The following is a 768-nucleotide window of genomic DNA, read 5'->3' on the forward strand; positions in this document are numbered from 1 at the left end:
AAAAAAAAAAAAAAAAGATATTGAAGTTTTAAATAATAAAATTAATAAGATTGTGCCTTATTTTCAAGTGCCTGTGTTATATTCACACAAATGACAGTATTATTAATCTACAAAGAAACTCTAACTAAATTTTGTAAATAGAAATAGTAAAAGAAAATTATAATGCAATGAGTAGGAATTAGTAAGACAATGGAAAAAATGCTTGAAAAATTAAAACAAATTAATAAATACCTCTTAAAATGACTTTTTGAGTCAAAGTAGAAATCTCAAATTGTCAGATTTTCTTTAAAATATTAATGATAAAAACGTTGCTTATCAAATAGGATTTACTTTCCCTCAGCAATGCTCATAGGAAATTTAATAGACTATATATTGAGATCAAATAAGAAAGGAAATGAATGCTTAAGCATTCCACTGAAGAAGTTAGAACAAAGAACAACAAAATAAACTTAAGACAAGTAGAATGAGGCAAATCACGAAGATAGTAAGTAAAAACCATCTGTTGATTACTTAAACAACAATAACAAAACAAACAAGTTTTGGCTATCCTCCCATGAAATAAAGGGAGAAATCACAAGTAGACAATTTTTTTTAAAAAAGAGAGAGGGCTTTCCTGGTGGCGCAGTGGTTGGGAGTCCGCCTGCCAATGCAGGGGGTGCAGGTTCGTGCCCCAGTCTGGGAGGATCCCACGTGCCGCGGAGCGGCTGGGCCCGTGAGCCATGGCCGCTGAGCCTGCGCGTCCGGAGCCTGTGCTCCGCAACGGGAGAG

The sequence above is a fragment of the Lipotes vexillifer genome, unplaced genomic scaffold (genome assembly GCF_000442215.2).
Source record: "Lipotes vexillifer unplaced genomic scaffold, Lipotes_vexillifer_v1.1 scaffold243, whole genome shotgun sequence".
Classification (NCBI taxonomy): Eukaryota; Metazoa; Chordata; class Mammalia; order Artiodactyla; family Lipotidae; genus Lipotes; species Lipotes vexillifer.